We start from the raw sequence: 10,108 nt of genomic DNA on the forward strand, positions 1-10,108 counted from the left end.
ACACACAGACACACACAGACACACACACACACACACACACACACACACACACACACACACACACACACACACACACACACACACACACACACACACACACACACACACACACACACACACACACACACACACACACATACACATACACATACACACACACACACATACACACACACACACACACACACACACACACACACACACATAGATAAATCCCTTTCCTTGGCATGAATTGCATATCTGCTTCTCTGAACAGCAAATGCTTGAAAGCCGGAGTAATGTACACAACTGTCAAAGGGTTATGCTTATGTAAGACACACACTGAAGTAGTGTGATTGAGCACTTCAATCCCTGAGAAGCAACCAAAGTCCCTTAGTGCACCAACACAGAGTATTCAACAAGCTCTCACAGTCTCACGTCAGAATTTGACGTTCATCTATGTTTCTCAAACGTAAACTTTCCTTACTTGTTCCGAACGTCAAATTTCAAAGTGTTTAAGGTTAAGGTTAGGCATTACCTCTGAATGCTTAAGGTGAGGGTTAAGGTTAGGCATTACCTCTGAATGCTTAAGGTGAGGGTTAAGGTTAGGCATTACCTCTGAATGCTTAAGGTGAGGGTTAAGGTTAGGCATTACCTCTGAATGCTTAAGGTGAGGGTTCAGGTTAGGCATTACCTCTGAATGCTTAAGGTGAGGGTTAAGGTTAGGCATTACCTCTGAATGCTTAAGGTGAGGGTTAAGGTTTGGGATAGGTTCAAAATAACAATCTCAAAAACAACTTCCTATCAAACACTCACTCTACCCACTCACTCTATCACTGGGACATCAGGACAGGTGAACACACATACAGAATCAAAGGCAGATGCTTATGCCCATCCGCCATCCCTGTCCACGACACCCTAACAAAACCCAAACCTACTTGAAGGTAACAGCACTCACTGTTGCCCCTAGTGGCCGGTTTCCTCATCATCTCCCAACATCCTCAGACATAGATGGATGTCGAATACTGACTTGTATCATGGGTGACCTGGCTGGAGTGTTACCCTGCAGGCATAGGGTTCCCCATGTATCTCTGCCAGGCCTGAATAAACAGTTATTACTACAACCTTATGAATCAAAGCAGAGCTGAACTGTGACTGAGAGCTTCAGCTGACCAAACCCTCACCTTCTCTCTCACCACCTCATCAATTAAAGCCCTGTTAAATGCCATTATTCTCTCTCACCACCTCATCAATTAAAGCCCTGTTAAATGCCATTATTTTCTCTCACCACCTCATCAATTAAAGCCCTGTTAAATGCCATTATTCTCTCTCACCACCTCATCAATTAAAGCCCTGTTAAATGCCATTATGAGAGGAGTACTGTATACAAACGCAGGATTCAATCTACGAACAGACACATAGGCTACACCATGGATAGGACCACAAAAATACACACAATCACACACACACACACCACACACAGACACACACACACAGTCGCACATACACACAAAAAAACACCACACACACACACACACAACATAGCAGATGCTCTAGCATCATTGTCAGGTGTGTGCGCACTGGTAAGAAGTCAGGTGCAGGAGAGCAGAGAGTTGTGAACAGGTGCACACTTTATTTAGGCAGGAGCAAACAGCAGACGGATGCTACTGCGTCAAAACCTCCAGAAGCACGAAAACAGTCACTAAAGCTATAGTTACCAAGTAAACATACTTCGTGAAATAAACACGGAACATGGAAAACCAGCCTGGCGTGTCACATAAAACATGTAACACAAAACAATTCCACACAAGGACATGGGGGGGGGGACAGACAAATATATATACACAATGTGATTAGGGAATGATAACCAGGTGTGCGGGGAACAAGACAAAACAAATGGAACAATGAAAAATGGAGCGGCGATGGCTAGAAGGCCGGTGACGTCGAACGCCAAACGCCGCCCGAACAAGGAGAGGAGCCGACTTTGGAGGAAGTCGTGACAATCATACACACACACAAAAATGCACACGCACAGAGTACATGTCCTACCAGTGTGTAAGCAGGTATTATACTCTGTTATGTGATGCCCAAAGAAAGGCCGGAAGTGTTCAAAATCAGAATCTCGCCAGGACAAACAACACATGACCCTGTCTGACCTGAGTGATGGCCACAGACAAGAGGTCTGGCCACACACACACACAAACACACAAACAGACAAACACACACACATACAAACAAACACACACAAACAAACACACACACACACAAACTCAGTCCCGCATGTACAACCAACAGATACACACACAACATACACACAATATGCATATCCTCCTTTACACAACAGAGACACATCGACACACACAAATCCAACATAATCACATAAAAACACACACACAGACCAGCTGACGACCTGCTGCATTCCTCCGCCACACACAATAGGCCTCGGGGGCGGCTCCAGCAGCTGGATAAATGTTGGACGTGTAATTTAGGACTTTACAAAGGCCCAGTTCTATATGAAGACCACGGAAATTAGAAACACACACACACACACACACACACACACAACATCACCTGTGGCTTATAAAAGACTGAAGGGCCTAGCCATTTCACGAGCTGTGACCAAAGCTGTCTAACACAGCGAGTAACTAAACATGTGGCATACACTCACACACTAATACACCCACACACTCACTCACACACTCACTCTAAACTGTTCTGTGTCTAAAGCGTTGGTAAGAACACATCTCTCAACACTACATAGAAAACAGACACCAGGACATGGTTGCTATAACAGACCTCCACACACTTTCGTCTTAGATCACATTCCTATTCAGCTCACATCTCTCCTAAAAGGAATCCTCTACTCCCTGGCTACTCTACCTAACTCCCCCATTTCTCCTCCCCTTTGGGTGGGTGTGGCACGGGCCACAAAGTAAACTCCGTATACCACTCGGTAATAACCCTGTCATGGTGAACAGGTTACAGGAACTCTCTCCTCATGCCAAACCCTGAGCCAGCCCCTCAAGTACACCAGGGTCTGTATTCACAAAGAGTCAGAGTAAGAGTGCTGACCTAGGACCAGATCCCCCCCCCCTGTGCATATATGCATTATTATGATCTAAAATGCTAAACTGATCCTAGATCAGCACGTCCTATCTGAGACTCTTTTTGAATACAGGCCCAGAGGTGTTTCTCTACCAACAGAATAGGAGCCTGGGTAACTAACCAAGAAGAACAGAACACTAGAAAGAAAGGAACCTTTCTATCCCTTTCTCTTTTTCCTGAGTTAGTGAGAGGTTGAGCCAGGAAAGCTCAGAAGTGAATTAGACTCAGAGTAATGGAGATAAAGAAGGGAATACTCTGTTCTATAGGAGTGTTGACTGAATGTTGGAAATCAATTGGTGGGATGTTTCCTACTGTAAATTGATAGACTAGACTTTATTGTCCTCGAAGGGAGTATTTGAGTTAACAGCCCATTTTACATTCAAGTAGTGGTTACCAGTTTTCTGCTCAGGGGGTGTGGGAGAAAGGAGTGAGGGCAGTGGAGGACTTGTAGAGTACATGGTCTGTGGTGTAGGGAGGATGACTGAGCTCTTTCTCTCTCTCTCTCTCTCTCTCTCTCTCTCTCTCTCTCTCTCTCTCTCTCTCTCTCTCTCTTTCTCTCTCTCTCTCTCTCTCTCTCTTTCTCTTCTCTCTCTCTCTCTCTCTCTCTCTCTCTCTCTCTCTCTCTCTCTCTCTCTCTCTCTCTTCCTCTCTCTCTCTCTCTCTCTCTCTCTCTCTCTCTCTCTCTCTCTCTCTCTCTCTCTCTATCTTCCTCTCTCTCTGGTGGGACCCAGTCTGCAGTCTCAGCTGCCGGCCCAGTTGCTCACAGGCGTCTCTAGCCAACAACACTGGGGGGGGGGGTCAATAACCTCTAGGGGGATGTAACAGACAGTAACACGTAAAGTCACAAACACTGCATACACTCATTCTCCTTGGTTGAGCCCCCCACCCCCATTACTCCAACACACAGGCGGTATTGTCTTCCCCCCTGGCTCCCATGTGATCTGCCCTGCCCTGGGCTGGTGGGCATGAGGGAACTGTAAGGACCACAGTGGAATACAACTAAACCACCTCCTCGTCAACACTACGGTACAGACAGAAACCCTACACTTTATATTACACTTAGAATAATCTCACGCATACTGTATAGCTACATAAACACAGACACACATACGTATGCATACTGTATGTGCAGAACAGCTATCAATGTGAACCCATACACTAAGACTGGCCCATACATATGGATCACACAGAAAGATTGCACAGATAAGGGAAAGGTGGGATACCTAGTCAGTTGCATTCAACTGAATTGTCTTCCGCATTTAACCCAACCCCTCTGACACAAAGATAGATATGCTGTGTGTGTGTGTGTGTGTGTGTGTGTGTGTGTGTGTGTGTGTGTGTGTGTGTGTGTGTGTGTGTGTGTGTGTGTGTGTGTGTGTGTGTGTGTGTGTGTGTCTGTGTGTGTGTGTGTGTGTGTGTGTGTGGTTAACAGTGTGACAGTCAGCAGACTACAGAGAGAAAGCACAGACTGAAAACAGAACAAGGCAGGAGACACAGACACAGAAAGAGTTACTACATACTATTTAACTGAAATAACCGAACTAACTTCACAAAGTTATAGATCAGCACTACACAGGAATGCAGATGGAGTTTGTCTTCTGAAGAGTGGTAGATGTGCTGTGGAATGGCAGATAGATACAGTGTGGTATGCCAATCATACCATCTGTATCACTGGCATAACACACACCCCTGCAGCCCCAAGGGCCCCAGATAACATTTGTCATCATCATAAGTCATCAAAATATGTTTAGAATGACAGGAAATTAGCTGCAAAACTGCAGAAGAAATGCTCTCTCTCGCAGAAGAAATGCCCCTTGGCAAAATGTGTAGAATTGTATGAAGTTAGCTGGGGCTCAGAGCTTGTAGGGAAACTGCTTATATTGTGTGTTTGTGAGTCCTCTAAGCAGGTGGAAAGGATCATTAAACACCACTCTACTGTCAGATCAGGATTCCAATGCTTTCCACCGTTGTGTCAAGTTTTCTGGAGATCGTTGTGTGGTGGAACATTCTTGATACACACAGGAAACTGTTGAGCATGAAAAACCCAGTTGCATTGCACTTCTTGCCCTTAAAGCTTTTGTCTTGCTCATTCGCCCTCTGAATCCATGTCTCAATTGTCTCAAGGCTTAAAAATCCTTCTTTAACCTGTCTCTTCCCCTTCATCTACACTGATCGAAGTGGATTTAACAGATGACATCAATAAGGGATCCTAGATTTCACCTGGATTCACCTGGTCGGTCTATGTCATGGAAAGAGCAGGTGTTCTTAATGTTTTGTACACTCAGTGTATGTGAGTTCATATGTGCGTGTGTGTGAGAGAGAGAGAGGGAGTGTGTGTAGATCTTTGAGTGTATGTGTTTGAGTGTGTGTATATTTGTATGTGTGTGTGTGTGTGTGGGGGGGGGGGCCTTCATAGGCCTTCAAACTCACCATGTGAAACATGTTGTGAATGACAGAGCGTGCCTTAAACTCCATTCACAAGTGTATCTCTGGAGACCCAGAACAGTCATTCATGAAAAAGCATCACCAAAGAATCCCAGGGACCAGAGCATGAGACAGGCAAACATGAGCCCAAAATGGATGGAGAGAGTGACAGGTAGAAACCCTATCTTAGCCCATAGAATGAACAGCCAGCTGTTTAAGCTGCTTCAAAAGGAACTACATCTAATTTATAAAGGATGTGGGTGTTACAACTATATAATTTGAGCTCCCCAGCGTGTGTGTAATGTCCCAGCGTCACTCAGACACACATTCTTCCCTGGTAAGATAAGGGAGAAAGACTCAAGCTGTTCTCTTCATTCTCACTAACAGAGGTGTTGGCGATATAAGTGCATGTTTCTTCTCTTCTTGATCTGTCCCAGGTAAAGGGGTGTGTGGAGTGGCAAGTTCATTAAAGAGGGAGTTTTCAAAGGGTTAATATTTTTTTTCCCAATGCTGAGGGACAAACATCTGGGCACTACACAGCTGAGCCCTCCCCCACACCCTGCAATCACTCCTCTTGCCTCGCCTCACCCTCACCCCCTTCCCCCAGCCTTGCCTTGACATGTCATCAGCGCCTTCAGCGTGGTGCCAGATTCCTTCAAATCCCCGATTCGTGATGAGCCTGGGAAATATCCTAAACATGTTATCAGTCATTTCCCCCCTCCGTCGTGGTCCTTTCCCCCGCTCTGACTTCACAGCACGCCAATGGAACCTGCCCTGCTCTCTGGGAGGTGAGAAGAGAGGCCTGTGCCTGGATAAAGACACATTCCCAATCCGGCAACTCCATAGGGACCAGGAGGAGAGGGAAGATGAATAAGGGCTTAGATCTAGCAACCCTGTAGGGAGCAGACTAGAGAGAGATGGATTAAGGGTCAGAATGTTGATGAGATAATTTCTGGGCTGCTAACAGCAGTTGTGCCTGACACCAACTGCCCCAGAATGCACTTGCCGATTTCTCAGGGTTCTAAGAAGTGTGTGTGTAGACGACAACAGGCTGTCTATTTAGCATGGAGGGCACTCCACATACACTAGGTTACATTATACTGTGGCAGACATTGAAAGGGGACCTTAAATGACGTCACTGACACAGGGTACCATGTAATTACCTCTCTGTTTTTCTGTCTCTCTCACTTTGACCAGTCAGTTATAAAGGCTACTGCTCTCTGTTCTGACACTCCAGATGTGAGTGACTCAGTCTACGCAGACACACACAGACACACACAAACCCCCCCACACACACACACACACAATCATACACAACCACACACACACACACACACACACCCCCCCCCACACACACACACACACACAATCATACACAAACACACACATACACACATTCCCAAACATCCGTCGCCAGACTATCCTAATCCAGTTTCCGCTTCCGCTTGGAAGTGGAGCCACCATAAACCTGACTCATGACCTCTAACTCCTGACCCCAGCAGGCCTAGCTGGCACGCTTGGTGAGGTGCTGATCCTCTGCCCTGTCAACTGTCACCTTTCTCACCCTCTACCATCTCACCCTCACTCATCTGCAGTTCTCACCCCCTCACCTGTCTCCCCCATTCACCCCACAGACACCTTGGACCAGGATATGTTTTGTACTAGAAAATAGTGTTGGGTCAATCTCTTTAGATAACCTTAGAGACCTCAACCTACCTATGCCAGGTACCACAGCACTGGATGTTAGGTGTGTTGAAGAGCGAGGGCCGATTCAAACCCAACCCATACTCCATTCTCAACTCCAGAAGCCTCTCTCTCTCTCTCTCTCTCTCTCTCTCTCTCTCTCGCTCTCTCTCTCTCTCTCTCTCTTTCTCATCTGTTACTCTTCCTTCCATATTGTATCTTTCACTGTGTAATCCTGCGGTCCAGATGGGTTAACCCTGATAACCTGTTTCCACCAGAAACCATTAGGTCATCCCAGCTGTCTTAAACATGGAAATTGCAGAAATGTTGTTTGGAAACATTTTGTTGCTATGGACACTGACCCTATCTCTGGTTATGGTGCCAAGTCTATGTGGACAGAGTAACAAACAAAGTGATGTCCTGTAAACTCATATACCCAAACATCCTCACAGGAAGAAGGTGGCTGTGTCACTGCCTGACATATAACATCACCATCAACATCAGGACCCCCTGGATTAATTCCTCTCATCATCACTGAAAAAACTTTGTGGCTAGTCATAATAAACATGCAATGACACGGGTTCAAAATGTCTCATCCCAAACAATCTTGTGATTTTGGTTCTCTTGGCTGGACTCAAAGGAATGTCTACTGTCTGGTAGGTCTGTCTGTTAGAAAAGTCAGTCTCTGGAATAACACATTATGTTTAACCAGTCTCTCTCCCTGACCATCGCATCACTCTTCCACTCACCCTATCCCCTGTTTCCACTCTTCTCTCCCTGACCATCTCATTACTCTTCCACTCACCCTATCCCCTGTTTCCACTCTTCTCTCCCTGACCATCTCATCAATCTTCCACTCACCCTATCCCCTGTTTCCACTCTTCATTCCCTGACCATCGCAACACTCTTCCACTCACCCTATCCCCTGTTTCCACTCTTCTCTCCCTGACCATCGCATCTCTCTTCCACTCACCCTATCCTCTGTTTCCACTCTTCTCTCCCTGACCATCGCATCAATCTTCCACTCACCCTATCCCCTGTTTCCACTCTTCTCTCCCTGACCATCATCTTCACCCTCCCCTGTTTCCACTCTTCTCTCCCTGACCATCGCATCATCTTCCACTTCCACTCTTCCACTCACCCTATCCCTGTTTCCATCTTCTCTCCCTGACCATCTTTCTTCCACTCACCCTATCCCCTGTTTCCACTCTTCTCTCCCTGACCATCTCATCACTCTTCCACTCACCCTATCCCCTGTTTCCACTCTTCTCTCCCTGACCATCTCATCAATCTTCCACTCACCCTATCCCCTGTTTCCACTCTTCTCTCCCTGACCATCGCTTCACTCTTCCACTCACCCTATCCCCTGTTTCCACTCTTCTCTCCCTGGCCATCTCTTCACTCTTCCACTCTTCTCTCCCTGACCATCTATCCCTTCCACTGTTTCCACTCTTCTCTCCCTGACCACCTCATCACTCTTCCACTCACCCTATCCCCTGTTTCCACTCTTCTCTCCCTGACCATCGCTTCACTCTTCCACTCACCCTATCCTCTGTTTCCACTCTTCTCTCCCTGACCATCGCATCACTCTTCCACTCACCCTATCCCCTGTTTCCACTCTTCTCTCCCTGACCATCGCATCACTCTTCCACTCACCCTATCCCCTGTTTCCACTCTTCTCTCCCTGACCATCGCATCACTCTTCCACTCACCCTATCCCCTGTTTCCACTCTTCTCTCCCTGACCATCTCTTCACTCTTCCACTCACCCTATCCTCTGTTTCCACTCTTCTCTCCCTGACCATCGCATCAATCTTCCACTCACCCTATCCTCTGTTTCCACTCTTCTCTCCCTGACCATCGCATCAATCTTCCACTCACCCTATCCTCTGTTTCCACTCTTCTCTCCCTGACCATCTCATTACTCTTCCACTCACCCTATCCCCTGTTTCCACTCTTCTCTCCCTGACCATCGCATCAATCTTCCACTCACCCTATCCTCTGTTTCCACTCTTCTCTCCCTGACCATCGCATCAATCTTCCACTCACCCTATCCCCTGTTTCCACTCTTCTCTCCCTGACCATCTCATCAATCTTCCACTCACCCTATCCCCTGTTTCCACTCTTCTCTTCCTGACCATCTCATCACTCTTCCACTCACCCTATTCCCTGTTTCCACTCTTCTCTTCCTGACCATCTCATCACTCTACCACTCACCCTATCCCCTGTTTCCACTCTTCTCTTCCTGTCCATCTCTCTGTGTCTCCTCTCTACTTTATATTTCATTCCACTCTTAATCTCTCCCTCTCTCTCCAGTGGAAACTGCTCTGTGGTCCTCGTTTGACCCTGGCTGTGGTGCCGTGCTAAAGATTTTACGAGCAGTGCCTTTAGGAACATTTAACTTGTGGACGGACTTCTTCCCCTCACTATGCTCCTCCTCACGCAGACCAGAGAGAGAGAGAGAGAGAGAGAGAGAGAGAGAGAGAGAGAGAGAGAGAGAGAGAGAGAGAGAGAGAGAGAGAGAGAGAGAGAGAGAGAGAGCGGGAGAGAGAGAGAGAGACAGAGAGAGAGAGAGAGAGAGACAGAGAGAGAGCGACAGAGAGAGTTAGAGAGAGAGAGAGAGAGAGAGACAGAGAGAGACAGAGAGAGAGAGAGAGAGAGAGAGAGAGAGAGAGAGAGAGAGAGAGAGAGAGAGAGAGAGAGAGAGAGAGAGAGAGAGAGAGAGAGAGAGAGAGCGAGAGAGAGAGAGAGCAGGCAAGAATGAACAGGAGACAATGAATGGATTCTGCTTAAGTGATAATGCCAGAGAAGCTGGTGTTTGTAAGATAGTGGCACGGGTGTTGATAGGCCTTCGTCTCAGGCCTAACAACAACGGCTTCGAGGGCATTATCACTTTTACACAAGAAGATTCCAACATA

At 46.9% G+C, this 10,108-nt stretch overlaps 1 protein-coding gene across 1 annotated transcript in view; it reads right to left on the reverse strand.

Moving 5' to 3' along the window:
* Positions 1-10,108, reverse strand: part of LOC115122999 (filamin-C-like) — a 94,281-nt gene that overhangs the window by 75,902 nt on the left and 8,271 nt on the right.

Source organism: Oncorhynchus nerka, linkage group LG23 (genome assembly GCF_034236695.1).
Source record: "Oncorhynchus nerka isolate Pitt River linkage group LG23, Oner_Uvic_2.0, whole genome shotgun sequence".
Taxonomy (NCBI): domain Eukaryota; kingdom Metazoa; phylum Chordata; class Actinopteri; order Salmoniformes; family Salmonidae; genus Oncorhynchus; species Oncorhynchus nerka.